The sequence below is a fragment of the Epinephelus moara genome, chromosome 16 (genome assembly GCF_006386435.1).
Source record: "Epinephelus moara isolate mb chromosome 16, YSFRI_EMoa_1.0, whole genome shotgun sequence".
NCBI classification, from domain to species: Eukaryota; Metazoa; Chordata; class Actinopteri; order Perciformes; family Serranidae; genus Epinephelus; species Epinephelus moara.
In genome coordinates, this window is record NC_065521.1 from 5,142,663 (window position 1) to 5,157,386 (window position 14,724).

At 43.0% G+C, this 14,724-nt stretch overlaps 1 protein-coding gene and 1 long non-coding RNA gene across 5 annotated transcripts in view; one reads left to right on the top strand and one right to left on the bottom strand.

The window, feature by feature from the left end:
- Positions 1 to 3,106: 3,106 nt before the first annotated feature.
- LOC126402623 (uncharacterized) lies at positions 3,107 to 14,123 on the bottom strand. Of its 3 annotated transcripts, XR_007571246.1 has the most exons (6): positions 7,338 to 7,836; positions 6,836 to 7,229; positions 6,243 to 6,338; positions 3,777 to 4,247; positions 3,639 to 3,677; positions 3,107 to 3,449 (listed from the first exon to the last, which is right to left on the bottom strand). It is a non-coding gene; the product is annotated as an uncharacterized LOC126402623 (long non-coding RNA). The 3 variants fall into 3 exon arrangements; XR_007571245.1 differs by lacking the exon at positions 7,338 to 7,836 and adding an exon at positions 13,940 to 14,123 and having other exon boundaries at positions 3,107 to 4,247; positions 6,836 to 7,047; positions 7,136 to 7,257; XR_007571244.1 differs by lacking the exon at positions 7,338 to 7,836 and adding an exon at positions 13,940 to 14,123 and having other exon boundaries at positions 3,107 to 4,247; positions 6,836 to 7,257.
- mfn2 (mitofusin 2) overlaps positions 12,994 to 14,724 on the top strand; it is a 69,299-nt gene continuing 67,568 nt past the window's right edge. For both annotated transcript variants that reach the window (XM_050064620.1, XM_050064619.1), the window contains exon 1: positions 12,994 to 13,282. The gene's annotated coding sequence lies outside the window, so the exon portion shown is untranslated. The remainder of the gene's footprint in view (positions 13,283 to 14,724) is intronic.

Sequence of the window (14,724 nt, forward strand, 5' to 3'; positions counted from 1 at the left end):
GTGTCTACTGTTGTTTGTACTGATACTGTACATGTTGGTATAATTTACTGTGAGTTGTTTGTACTGGTACTGTGCATTCTGGTATAATTATTTGGATTACTATTTGTTTTTTCTTCAGATAAATCTGAGAATTTTTTCTTGGTCTCTTTACCCATTTATTTAGTAGAGTGTCCACACACCTTCTCATTCTACATACACATAGAGGTATACTGGTGGCTTTACAGCCTACATTTTATTGATTATCTCTGATCCCCACGGTCAATTTGGTCATTGCGACAGTGCGAGCAACATCGCTGACGCTAGGTGGCGCCAAGCTAAAAAAAAACAAATCCTAGGGATTCGAGGATCCAAGGCCAGGAGGGCAGGGGTCCCCACCACCCGCCCCCACCAGCACGCCCGGAGGGCCCAGCCAGAGGCAGGCGCGGCAGACTGACGTGGGTCCACTCCTCTCTTTCTTTTCATTGTTACTTTTGTTCTTTTCAGTATAGTATTTATTTGTGTTTTTTATATATATTTTATTTTATCTATTTAGGGCAGTCCTGCTTTTGGGCCGTACCCAGACCCTTAGGTGGCCACTGACCCTTTGCAGGTCTTGCCGTAATCCCATGTCCTGTCTCAGTCCTGGGCAACTCCCAGACCCCTTGGGAGGGAGTCTGCCCAACATGGAGGGGCATGGCCTGACAGATTTATTTGTAGATTACCTCTGTGGTGTTTGAGAGGAGTAGGCCCGGCCAGCCCCGCCGCCCGCCTGCCCCAACCAGGGGCCTCGCCGTGCTACCGGAGAGCCAGGCATGAGGACACCCCCACACCTACCCAGCCCAACCGGCCTGGCGCCACCCCCCAACACCACTGTTATCATCTTAATTGCATCTTGTGATAGCAATGTAATAATAATAATGATAATAATTATTATTATTATTCAAATCATGTTCGCATTATGCTCAGTATATTATAACATGATTATATGGCTATCTACATAATATATATTTACTAAGGCCCATCATGAGAGCGTGCACTGGGGCCCATCATAACTACCTTACATTACTGTGCTGAATGATTGCTCTTCTGTCAGTCTAGTAAATCATCAGAAAAGATGTCTTTTTGCTGGCTTACCTGCAGCCAAAAATTTGTTATCACATGAGGAATATCCCCACATACTCTGTTTATTAATCAGTGGATATCTTTCTTTAATAATGTACTAGTCTTGGTATTATCAGCTGCTTCTGTAAACCAGTAGCACCCTCAACATTTTTTCATAGGAGTGGCTACATGGGGCCAAATTTTGGGGTGGTGCACCAAAACAGTGAATTTCAGTGATTTGCTAATGCTGTTGGAGTATATAGAAAACTATGTTAATATGGAGAGTTAAAGCTACAGTTGGTAAAATGTATATACATTTATATATTCATACAGGCAGCACTCAGTTAAACAGATAATCTGTGTAAAAACTCAAACTCAAAGTCGATGGCTTTTTTTTTAAGGGTTTTGAGCCTCAAATAAGGTCTGTGGTTAACACAAGCTTGGGGGATTATCACGTTTTTACGGTGGCTGACAAGGACAAACGCGATGCAAATAGAGAAACGCACTGCAAATAGAGAAACGCACTGCATATAAGAAAACAAATACAAAGGGAAAATGCTGCAAATAGAGAAACGCACTGCATATGAGAAAACAAATGCAATGGGAAAATGCTGCATATACTGAAACGCGCTGCAAATAAGAAAACAAATGCAACGGGAAAACGCTGGATATACTGAAACGTGCTGCAAATAAGAAAACAAATGCAACGGGAAAACGCTGGATATACTGAAACGCGCTGCAAATAAGAAAACAAATGCAACGGGAAAACACTGCATATGCAGTAACGTGCTGCATATACTGAAACGCGCTGCATATACAGAAACTCACTGCAAATAGAGAAACGCGCTGCATGTGAGAAAACAAATGCAGAGGGAAAACGCTGCATATACAGAAACGCACTGCATATACGAAAACAAATACAAAGGGAAAATGCTGCAAATAGAGAAACGCGCTGCATATAAGAAAACAAATGCAAAAAGAAAACGCTGCATATTTACTCATACAACGGAAGTGCTCCAGGCCTCTAGGGGCAGTGCTGAGCTTCCACTTTTTCCACATGTGGCCCTCATCTTTTACTGTATAAAGAAAGTGAAGCTGATTTACACAGCTGACATTAGCGTGCTAGAGACTTTGAGTTCTACACGAGTAGTGTATCCATAGTAGTAATGTTAGCTAAGGTTACTGGGGAACTCCCATTGTTCCGAAGTCCATTCCGAAATCATCATGATGCCCTGTGGTTAAGGTCTGGTTAGGTTTACCACTTGGTTAGGGTTAGGAAAAGATCATGGTGTGGGTTAAAATGAAAAAGAAAGTGACAAACAAATAAGCTGTGAGCCTGCTTCGCCTCACGCCTTTCCCAGCTGACCCAGAGCCGGTAGCGGCGCACCATCAAGGTAGAAATGTGCCCGCTGGGAGCCGTTCAGCACCGCGGACCGTCGGACTAATGGGATGTCGGACCAATGGGCTGTCGGACCAATGACATGGACCCCGTTACTGTAACTAACGTTACTTTCCGGGACACCCCAGGTTTCAGTTCGGAGGCCTACTTTTCTGAACACTTTTTAATGTATAATACAGAGGTCATGATTATATTATAGGCTTATTCATTATAGACTTTTAACAGCTCAAATCATAAATAATTTGATATTAGTTTTTGGGTTACAAAATGAAATATTATCTATTAGTGTTTAGAGCTGAACCGCTGTGAAAAAATCATGAAATAATGCTTTCTCTGATTTGCCTGCTGTCTATCAGCGCTTAGCGTCGCCTCCTCCCATTCAGTCTGTACCGCGGACACAACGCTGCACTGCACTGCACTGCACGAGTCCGAGGAGGAGGACAGAAAAGACACTTTTGCTACTCTTAATAAAAACTCCATGGGCTGCAATAATCCAAGATCAGAGGCTCACCGCAATTATAGGAAATATGCACGAGTGAGATAAAAAAAAAAAATGAAGGAGAAAGTGATTACATCCAGCAAGGACTTTCACCCAACGATGATTATGATGATAATAATAAATAATAGCAATAATAATGATAAATTATCTAACACAATACATTCATAAAAATGAAACAAAAGAGCCTAACATAGGAAACAGATTATCATGACATTTATATTAAAAATCTAAAAACAAGGAAAATCAAATCAAATAAATCCACCATAAAAACACTTCGTTGTCATTAAGCAGGCAGGTGATCTCTCAGTCTATACGGTGAAGCCAGAAACTAAAGATGGTCCCCAGCCCACCTTACATCAAGACCTTCTTCATCCCTGTGGGTTCCTTCCTCCGTCAGTACAGGAGGAGACTCCCCCTGCCCGTAGACCCCGAACACGTCAATACCATATCAGTGAAGCCAGCTCTGCTGATCTGAATGATGATGAGGAAGAAGATGATGATGACTTTGATTGGATTCCACAATGTCCAGTTCCACTGGTTAAATCTAATGTGGATGGTGACAGCAAAGCTGGAAATCTATCACCCGTTCCCTGGCAAAAACGCCTCAACTTTTCCTCTCTGCTGAATCCCCCACTGAACCCTTGGATAAAAGAAACTCACCTGAATCACCGGACAGGAACAAGTCAGACTTAACTGGGCCTGCGGAGGAAAACCTGGTTACTGAGGAACTATTGGAAAACTTACCTGGACCTGTGGAGGAAAATCTACCTAACAATACCCTACCAGAAGGAGACTCACCTGATGGAGTAGTTGAGGATCCTGAACGACCCATTGCAGACGAACTTCATCCCAAGGCTGCTGCTGCTAATCCTGAGACTGACCCAGTTGAAGTTGCCACTTCCTTTGACGCTCTCAACGATCCCAAGAACATCCAAATAGGTTATAGTATGCTCAATTAGGTAATCTAGGTAGGTAAACTAGGTAAACTCTTTACCGAAGCCTTTCGTCTGCTTATACGGATGCCTTAAGCCCTTCTCTGCTCCAGAGATCTACACAGTGTAATCATTTTACATGCTCAGGGCCGTACATGGATTTAAGGGGGGAGGATGTAACCTAGATCAAAATCAAGTGTAATTCATAAAATGTGTTTTTTCTAAGAATAGAAAATATGGAATAACCATGTTATGGAAGAAAACCCAACGATGTAATTTATTTGTATATGCCTGTGCAGTACCTGGGCCGTCATTGTCAGATGGACAGATGTTTCCACTGAGAGAGAGAGAGAGAGAAAGAAAGAGAGAGAGAGAGAGAGGGAGAGAGATGAGCCGAATTCCCGAATTGGCCAGGTTTTTTTCCTGTGTTGAAACTGTGATGGTGAGCTAGTGGAAAAGAAGAACTTGAAGAGTCTACTTCAAGCGCAGGTCTGCCAGTGTGGTAGGCCACTAACCTCACTCCTGAGGCTGTAAAACTGAGCATTTTACTATGGTTCACTCTTTATTGTAAAAAAAAAAAAAAAAAAAAGTCTTTACTTGTTAATTCCTGTGTTGTCTACTCTCTCTCTACTGAGGTGCTCTGCCCAAGGTTTTTGTTGTCTAAAAGAAAAAGGGGCTTGCTTCTGTTACATATACATAGATAGATGTCGTTGTTCCGTTTTCTCACCACAACAATGGGTGAAGAAAATGGGGATGATGACCAGTTTCAAGCAATTCTTGAAGATGTCTACGAAAAGCTTCCACATCCTGGGGGTGAATTGGCCTGGCACGTTGCTTGAAGGGTGTTTCATCATGTAACTTAATATGATGTTTCACTTTGTCTGTGCACCCGAAGTCCAAGTCATGGTGCAAGAAGACTTCAGACATAGCACAAACCTTTTCGGTGATGTGCTCCTTCCACTCACGGGACAGAGGAGAGTCACCAAAGTTGAAGCTCAAGTCTGATATATGCTGGGCTTCAGTAGATGGTTTCACACTATGTTGTGAAAGGATGCTGTCAAAATTCCCAAGCTCTGCAGCAACACAAAGAGGTGGAATGGAAATGTCTTGTTCTGATGTGTTTGCAACCACCACAGGGACTTTGTAGGGTGCATGAGTAGGTAGAGAAATGAGACAACTCTTAACACAATGACCACCAGGTAAAGAAGACTGGGTCTGATGTTCTACAATGGCCCAACAATCAACAGCAGGAGGGCAGACTTGGGCTGAGCCCTCCAGAAGCACACTGCAGCCTGCAGGAATGAGAGCTGGCGTCCTGCCCAGCATTGTCACCACTCCAATACGTCCCTTTCTGTTCTGTCAGTGGCGTAACTCAAGGGCTTTGAGCACTGCCCTGTACCCATATAGATTGGGCTCCTGGTTCACAATTTGGCTGCCAAGGTATTGTTCATACAGCACATTGAGGATGCTGGTTCCTATTAGAACAGGTGATGGGGATTCTGGGTGCACATCTGGCATGACAAGTGCAAGGGTAGGTATGTCAGTGACATCACCCAAAAAGTCTTTGGGAAACTTAACAGCCACTTCTACATAGCCCAGGTATGGAACAGACTGCCCAGCTGCGCCTTCGGCTTCAAGAAGATTATCAAGAGGCTTGACTGGTTGATCAGAGAGATGCTGGTTGTAAAATGACACTGGAACAGTCGTGACCTGGGACTCGGTATCCAAGAGGCAGTTGCAGGTAATGCCGGCTATGTTGACTGCAGCTGTGCACCTGGAACCAACAAGTCCTTTGGGCAACTTAGCAGCTTGTCTCCAAGCATGTGCCTGGTTAAGCTGAAGATGTGCTTGTACTTACTGGTAGCAGCACATTTTGTGTCAGTGCCAGTCCCCGTTCGTCTTGTAACAGGAACTGGTTCTAGTTAAAATGAGGTTTGGGAATGGCGGGGGAGCCTGGTTTGGAGCTTGTGTGGCCAAATGGAGAGGAGAGGGAAATGAACCGACAACACCACCTGGGGAATTGCACCCCAGGGAATACACTCAAACCTGTAGACTACTCTTAACAACAGAAGGTCACACAGATTCGTACACTGGTAAATATGGGGACAGGAGACGGACTTCCAAATCTAACAACAAATTTTATTAGTTAAAAGTTTATAGTAGTTAAAAGAACACAAAGGGGACAAAATATTCTGCCTGAGTGTCAAAATAAATACCACTGTTGCTTGTGGTGGAAAAATATACAAATAAATGGCAGGAACAGGGCTTGCTTGGCTCGGGTGAACAGACTCAAATAAAAGTAAAGGGACAACTCAAACCAAAGAATACTCACTGCAAACCAAACCACCACGTGCCACGCCAAATTAAAGGGAGTGAGGGGGGACACCACCACCGGGGAAGACTGCCGCTGTTTGCAAAAGCTCCTGTCCTGAAAAGAAAGAAAGAAAATTTACAAAATGGTGGGCACTCAGGCCAATGTATACAGTCCAGATAATTTCTAAAAACTACTACAAACACTCACACGCAGCGCCCACCCACCCACACACACAGCGCCCACACACACGCAGCGCCCACACACACACACACACACACACACACACACACACACACACACACACATAAGGAATTAACCTAATTAATTGGATAACAAACTAAATAGTATGAAACTAATGCAACAATATATTAATGCAGAAAACAAACAAACTTAACACCAAAACTCAGCTGTGGGCAGGGACCAGGAGTATAAGTAAGCCCACTAACAGATGACCCAACAGCTGAGTATTAAACCAAAATCAAAAGAATATCACAAATAACCTAACCAAATAAACCAAATAAACAAATGAAAGAAAATAACACCAAATAACCCAAGAAATTAGTTAACTGAATTAAATGAATTAATTAAGAGACAAAAGAAATGAATCAAACCAAAATGAAGTCGTGGTGGGATGGAGGTCCAAAGCCGCATCAATGCACAGCCGCGTTACAGTGTGCTTTAATCAGTCTGTGGAAAACGGAGCAGCCGCACCAGGGCTGGAGGCCTTCAGGATGCCCAGCTGGCGGCCCACGTCACCAGGCTACGGAGTGCAGCCCCACACAGAGCACAGAGGAGGAGAAGAAGCCACAAGCTGTGGCCTCAGCTACAGCAGGACAGAGAGCAGGACAACCTGTTAACATAAAGTTAACAGAACTAGCAGAAGTAGAAATAAAAAAACAGAGCGAGCTTACCGGAGCGAAGGGAGCTTAACGCACAGCTCAAACCCAGTCACCGTCTCGCAGTGAGGAAGAGCAGACACCACGCTTTTCAAAGTCCCCTCAGAAGCTGCACACAACAGGCACGGCCAACGCCGCTGTAAAGCGAAGAGTCACGGCAGCTGTGACATCATAATACGCTTTAACAGTACACAAACATTGCAGCACCCATGCCTACCTTATGAGTCCCAAGTTTGGGTACAGAAACCGGAGCACGACACACACAAAGCACGCCAACCGGAGCACGCCACACACAGCCCTTGCCAGGTAAACGCCAGGTAGAAGTGAGCGTGCCCATGAGGGGAAGACCAAATAACGCAGGTGCCACCACTGCGCAATTAGGCTCCGACAGCTGGAAATTAGGCCCAGCTGATGCCAATTAAGGGCGGATGTGTGGCAGCGCTCACCCTGCCACACTTGGCATTGAACTTTTTTTTCTTTTCAGCAACCAATGCAGGATTGGGCTCACTGTCACACTGAGGCTTTATATGACCATCCTCGCCACACCGGAAGCAGTAACCTGGTTTAGGCTGTGATATGTTTTTTCTCTGAAGCTGATCGCTCAAGTGATGAACGAGAAAACTTGGAAGGAATGAAAGAATTGTGTGGCTTCACTGTTAAGGATGCTAGCTGATGCTGGATCTCTGCCATTTGTTTAGTAAGCTGCTGCGTGAGAGTGGTTAATGCAGCACAAAGCCCCTGTTCTTCACCACTGTAGACAACTTGTGCATGAGATGATGCTCTCTGCTTTGCAGCCCCAAGATGCTGCTTCATGCGCAGGGTCTTAGCTGCATTGTGATCCTCTTCTGTATGTAAGAGAAGTAGCAACTCAGCAAATAATGGGGGATTGGCTTTACTCTGCTTCAGCTGGAGATCAGAAATTAGGGAATTATCCCAACAGCCTCTACAGAACTGATTTAACAAACGTCTGCTCATGTCTACCACAGGCACACCTCCCCGCTTCACAGCAAGGTTCAAAGCGCCCTGGAGACGTTGAAGGAAAGCTGAGGGCTTCTCACCTGCATCTTGGAATGTGTCCATAAACTTAGCAAAATGCTTATCACCATCCTGAACCACGCCGAAGGCTGAGTCAAGTTGTTGCAAGTAAGCATCAGGCAAAGTGTCAGAGCTCAGATGCTTTATCATATCATCAGCAGGTGGCAGGAGACTGTCAAGGATCTTTTGGGACCGTTGGAGATCTGAAATGGCAGGATGTGGCAGGAGGTCTGGGGATTTTGCCGGAAAAGACTCTCACCAACAGAACCACATCATCAGCGAAAAGCAGAGATGCAATTCTGAGGTCCCCAAACCGTACCCCTTCCTCCCCCCGGCTGCGCCTCGAGATCCTGTCCAGGAATATTCCAAACAGGATTGGTGACAAGGGACAACCTTGCAAGAGGCCAATAGCTACCGAAGAACGTGTTCGACTTTACACCAGGTATGCACACACAGCTCGGACATCTGGAGGGAGCTCGGAGTAGAGCCGCTGCTCCTTCGCGTTAAAAGGGGTCAGTTGAGGTGGTTTGGGCATCTGACTAGGATGCCTCTTGGGCGCCTCCCGGTGGAAGTGTCCCGGGCACGTCCCACTGGTAGGAGGCCCCAGGGCAGACCCAGAACCCGCTGGAGAGATTACATATCTCGTCTGGCCTGGGAACGCCTTGGGGTCCCCCAGAAGGAGCTGGAAAGCTTTGCCGGGGAGAGGGATGTCCGGGATGTTTTGCTCCCCCGCGACCCAGGCCCCGGATAAGCGGATGAAAATGGATGGATGGATGGATGGATGGATTTTTTAAGGGCATATAGCCTATAGCGAATGGCACCATTTTAAATTTAATGTAAGTTCTTCTTTGAACACAGGATTGGTTTCGAGGTGGCAATATAGGTTACATAAACTATGAGGTACAGCCATATATCCCTCCACCACTGAGGTGTTTCAAGTGCCAAAAATATGGCCACGTAGCAGCAAACTGCAAGGGCAAGCAAAGATGTGGTAGGTGTGCAGGTGAGCACGAGTATGGGAAATATGAAAAAGGAGATAAACTGAAGTCTTGCAATTGTGGAGGTGAACATAGGTCAGCCTATCAAGATGTGAAGTTAGTAAGAAAGCAGCAAAAGTGCAACGAATCAAAGTCTCTCAGGGGATCACATATTTACAGGCAGTGAAAAAAGTGACTGGGCAGACAGAGGCCTCTAAATCCGTGGGCACAGAGACCCTGCAATGGATGTAACAAGATTGCGGAAAGGAAAGATCTGTTAATTGTGAGCAAGAGTGAATTTGTGTTGTTTATGGTATATGTAATAAACTGCTCAGCACAGACAGACAAGAAAACTGAAAAAATCAAGATCATAGTAAAATCAGCAGAGAAATACCTTGGTGTTTAAGGACTAATGTTGGAAACAGTTGAAGAAAAGTTACGTGGAGGAACTTCTGGCACTCAGGCATGGGGTGGGGGCTCATAATGGTATTAATTGTCCTACAATGGAATGCTAGAAGCCTTATTGCTAATGGACAAGAATCTAAAAAGTATGTTTCAAATTTAGTTGACAAACCTCACGTGATATGTACACAGAAAACATGGCTGAAATCAGAGTAGAATTTTGTTTTATATGGATATACTGTTGTCTGGAATGATAGGAAAACTGGGAAAGGTGGAGGTGTGGCTACATTTGTAAAGGATGGGATAAGTTATAACTTAGTTTATCTAGGGAAAGAACAACAATCTATTGTAGTGAAAATATGGACAGGAAAGGACAGCCTAATGATAGTCAATTACTATAAACCTTGTACTAGACTAAGTCCTGACATATTAAAATGCTGCATGTGGGCTGACACAAGGTAAAATAATGTAATATGGCGATTTTAACACGCACAATACTTTGTGGGGGAGTAGCAATACAGATGCTAATGTGACTGTAATTGAGGAATTCATGGATGAGAAGTGCTTAGTGTGTATTAATGATGGAAAAGGTACAATATATAACATTTCACAGAATACAGAAGGTGCAATAGATTTGACATTCACATCCTCTGTAACTGCAGGAATTAGTTCTTGAGAAGTACTGAACCAGTCATTAATGGGTAGTGATCACTACACCCAATAACTATCAAAATAAGAATAGAGATATATCAAAAGGGGGGTGGAGATTACCAAGGTGGAAGTTAGGTAAAGCGAACTGGGATGCAATTTAAGTGTTAGGTGAAGTCAGATGCGCAGAGCTAACAGGAGACAGTATAGTAGATGTGGAGAAACCTTACAAAAAATTGGTTACAGCTATTATACAGACAGCAGAAAAGACTATTCCAAAGAGTGTAGAAGGCAAGTGGAGGACAAATGGTGGGATGAAAATTGCAGTAAAGCCATTAAAATGAGAAACAGAGCATTCAGACAACTTAAAGCTCACGACACAATGGACACAATGATTCAATAAAAGAGCACAAGCAACAGTTCGGAAAACAGTTAGATCAGCAAAACAAACATATTGGAGAAAACGCTCTAATTAGATTGGGAGAGAAACAAAAGGTCAGATGTGTGGTGGGTATAATTAGGAATATGAATGGCATAAAGAATAAATTTTGAAATACCAATGCTGACCAACAGTAATATAAGTGCAGTTAGTAATGTAGAAAAAGCAGAACTGTTACTGAAGACATTTGTGAAAATCCACAGCTCAGGAAATTGATCAGAAAAACTTAAGCAGTGTAGAGACAACACCCTTGCACAAAATCCAAGAATCACAGAAAGAAGGGCTTCAACAGGAGAAGATTTAGATTTACCATTTAATCTATTTGAATAAAGGAGAGCTCTTTCTAATGTGCGGCAAACCCCGACAGGAAAAGACAATACCTGCTACAGCATGCTAGCTCGTATGAAAGACAAAATGATATGGAACACAGGCACAATCCCATCAACATGGAAGCAGTCAGTTAGTGTACCAATACTCAAACAGGTAAAGATTCATCTTATCCATCAAGTTACAGGCCCATTGCATTTACTTCACAGTTAGGGAAGACAATGGAAAGAATGGTAAGAAAAAGACTTACACACTTTCGAGAGAGCAAAGGACTATTTTCTACATATCAAAGTTGTTTCCATAAAGGGTGAGGGACAATGGACTCTGTCCTATGTCTGGAATCAGAAATCAGGAAAGCTCAAACTAACAAAGAATCTGTTATTGCTGTGTTTTTTGATATTGAAAAAGCATGTGACATGCTATGGAAAGAGGGACTCCTTATCAAACTTAACAAAGTAGGTGTAAATGGTAACATGTACAACTGGGTGTTGAGCTTCCTGTTAGGGAGGATCATAGAAGTTAAAGTGGGTACAGAATATTCCAGTAAATAGTCAGTGGAAAATGGTACCCCACAGGATAGTGTGTGCAGTCCATTGCTATTTAACATACTGATTAATGACATCTCAAAACAGGCTGACAATAGCATAGGAAAGTCACTTTATGCTGATGACAGAGCACTCTGGGTCAGGGGTCGACATGTGGAGTACTTAAAAAAGTTGAAGAATGGGCAAACAAATGGGGATTTAAACTGTCTATTGAAAAATCACAGGTAATATGCTTCACTAAGCGCCATAAACCAGTACAACTGAAACTATATGGACAAGTTGAGCAGGTGAAAGTAATTAGATTTCGTGGAGTTCTGCTGGATGAAAAACTCACCTGGTGTCAACATATTGAAAAATTAAAAAACAAATGCAAAAAGATCAATAATATATTGTGATGCTTGTCAGGAAGGGACTGGGGGGCAAACAACACAATTTTATTAAACATTTTTTGGGCTCTCATGAAAGCAGTCTTGGACTATGGATGTGTTGCTTATATGTCCGCAGCAGAACCAAGCCTAAAAAGCTTGATGTGGAACAGGCTCAAGCCCTCCGGATTTGTAGTAGAGCATTTAGATAGATAGATAGATAGATAGATAGATAGATAGATAGATAGATAGATAGATATACTTTATTTAATCCCCAGGGGGAAATTTAAAATGTCCTCAGCAACAGGGGCAAGAATGACAAAAAAACCACAAATCTCAGCACACATACTGACACAAGAAAAATCCTAAAAGTACATAAGATCACAAGGTGTGAATCAAAGGTATAAAAAGGTGTATAAAAACAGTACAATAAATATCAATAAATAAAAACAATAAAACATCACCGATATCTATGTTACAAGTAGAAATGGGGGAAAGCCGCTACAAATGAGGAGAGTCAAGTTTATGTTGACATATTGGATTAATCTGCAAGGGCAGAGCAGGTTACACCTTACTTAAGCCATTCTCCAAGATTGTTGGGAGCAAAAGTATTATAAAGGACTATATGCAAAAAACCTGGCAGGGATATTGGATCTTCAGTGACACAGGGAGACATCTTTATAGTATTCAAAACCATGTAGGTGCTGGTAAATTACGCAGCGGGAGCCCAGGGGAAGAGATGATCATTATCCGTCTGACAATAGGACATACTGGATTAAATCACACTCTTCATAAAATAGGACAGCATCCTACTGAACTATGTTCAAACTGTAATGAACTGGAAACAGTTAAACATGTAACTTACTAACAGACAGCAACAGATATGAAGAAGAAAGAAGGCGTTAATAACAGGACAAACTGAAGAAAAGCAAAATATTACATTAGGGAATCTACTTGGAAGGACATCAAGGAATATACATAAGCTTCTGTTTAACTATTTAAGAGTAACAGGAATAACAGAGAGAATTTAGCCATTGTCTTTTTGTTTGTTTTGTTTCCTGCCAATCCCCTGCTTCCCACTCCAGTCCAGTAGGTGGCGGTAATGCACCTTAAAGCTGGTTTGCCAACCGCCATTAAAACTCAAAAAAGAAAGAAAAAGAAAGCGCAACATCTCAAGGAAATACCAAAGTGGCTGCTAATCCGTTGATACGACGTGCTGCAAAAACAGTTGGTTATCAAGCCTCATAAGCCTTCCCTCGCGTGAACACACGGCGACGCCCCCTTCACTTAGCATAGATAGCTAACGCTTATTACCAGATATCAGTCGCGTAGTAACGTTACTAGCTAGTTAGCTTGTGGAGATTTCAAAAGCCGAGGGGGCAGGATGCAAGAGGATTATTTGTGAGAAACGACCCCTATCCACGGTAAGTCGCTGACCGAAAGATTTTTTTAAAGTCTGTTCGGCGGGCTAACGTTACCGTAGTACTCTAGCTAGCTGCTTATCTCAGTTAACTTCACCGGGTGGCTAGTTAGCTTGCAATTTAGCACGGATTTGTTCCAGCCCAGTGCGTTGTCACAGCCATTAAACGTTAATAACAGGGGATAAGGACGGACGGACATAGGACTGATGTAAGAGACTTTAGCTAACGGTAGATTTGCAACATAAGGAACTTAATGTTAAACAGCTTTATGACATCCATCTTGTAAAAAGCTACCTTGCGCTTATGTTAATTAACGTCAACTTAATAGACTTCGGCTGATAGTGTCTGTGTCGTTTTTCAACTTGGGTTTGTGTTACTGTTAGGTTTAGCAAGTTAACGTTGCCCGGTTTTTAAACGAGCAAAGGAGGTCATTCAGACCTTGCCTACAGTGTTATCCTGAAACTGTGTTAAAGGTCACCGCTAACGTCAATAGCCTACGGGCGTTCATCTTAACCATTCAGGTGGACACGCTCCCAAATTCCACTACTCTATTGCAGTCCAGTAAAACAGCTGGTCAGATACATTACTCCTTAAGAGAGGATTCACAAATGATTGTACTAATAATAATATTGATAAATATGATTAATATTGTTATCTTACTGTATAATGACGAAAACTCTGTGAGTTCCTCACTGACTTGGTCAATCCATGTGAAATTTGGCACAGTGGTAGAGGGTCATGGGAGGATACAAATGAAGCAATATTCAATTGGCCAAAGGGGGGCACTATAGCAACCGATTGAAATTGCAGACTTTGAATGGGCATATCTCATGCCCCGTGTAGAAGCCAAAATATACACTGAACAAAAATATAAACGCAACACTTTTGTTTTTGCTCCCATTTTTCATGAGCTGAATTCAAAGATCTAAAACATTTTCTATACACGCAAAAGACCATTTCTCACAAATATTGTTCACAAATCTGTCTAAATCTGTGTTAGTGAGCACTTCTCCTTTGCCAAGATAATCCATCCCACCTCACAGGTGTGGCATATCAAGATGCTGATTAGACAGCATGATTATTGCACAGGTGTGCCTTAGGCTGGCCACAATAAAAGGCCACTCTGAAATGTTCAGTTTTGCTTTGTTTTGGGGGGGGGTCAGAAAAGTCAGTATCTGGTGTGACCACCATTTGCCTCACGCAGTGCAACACATCTCCTTCGCATAGAGTTGATCAGGTTGTTGATTGTGGCCTGTGGAATGTTGGTCCACTCCTCTTCAATGGTTGTGCGAAGTTGCTGGATATTGGCAGGAACTGGAACACGCTGTCGTATACGCTGATCCAGAGCATCCCAAACATGCTCAGTGGTGACATGGTCCGGTGAGTATGCTGGCCATGCAAGAACTGGGATGTTTTCAGCTTCTAGGAATTGTGTACAGATCCTT